The sequence below is a fragment of the Rhamphochromis longiceps genome, linkage group LG19 (genome assembly GCF_057381845.1).
Source record: "Rhamphochromis longiceps isolate RC_006_pf linkage group LG19, R_longiceps_female_GT1.1, whole genome shotgun sequence".
Lineage (NCBI taxonomy): Eukaryota > Metazoa > Chordata > Actinopteri > Cichliformes > Cichlidae > Rhamphochromis > Rhamphochromis longiceps.
The window spans coordinates 9,214,774-9,215,147 of record NC_140575.1 but is presented as its reverse complement, the minus strand read 5'-3'; positions in this window follow the sequence as shown (position 1 = coordinate 9,215,147).

The following is a 374-nucleotide window of genomic DNA, read 5'->3' as shown; positions in this document are numbered from 1 at the left end:
TTGTCTGTCTCAGCTTTTAAGGCTATACTGAATTCATCTTTATTGCTGGCGCTTACTTTGATATAATACTCTCATCACTCTTACTCACTCTCACTTTGTAAAATGTATGAAAGCACATTATTAGATGAGCTCTGTCACGTTGTAATCTTCTATTTCAGTGCATCATATACATGTGAGAAAATATGTCAAGTAAGAGACAGCAAAATGATTTATAGGCCTGCTGCCTCAAGAAATATTCATGTTTGTGTCTGAATTTCTTAGCAGTCATCCCGACTGATGAACAGGTGATTGTTATTTAAAAACAAAAACAAAACAACAACAACCCCCCAACACACTGACCCAGAGACTCCAGACGAAGGACACAAAACTTTACA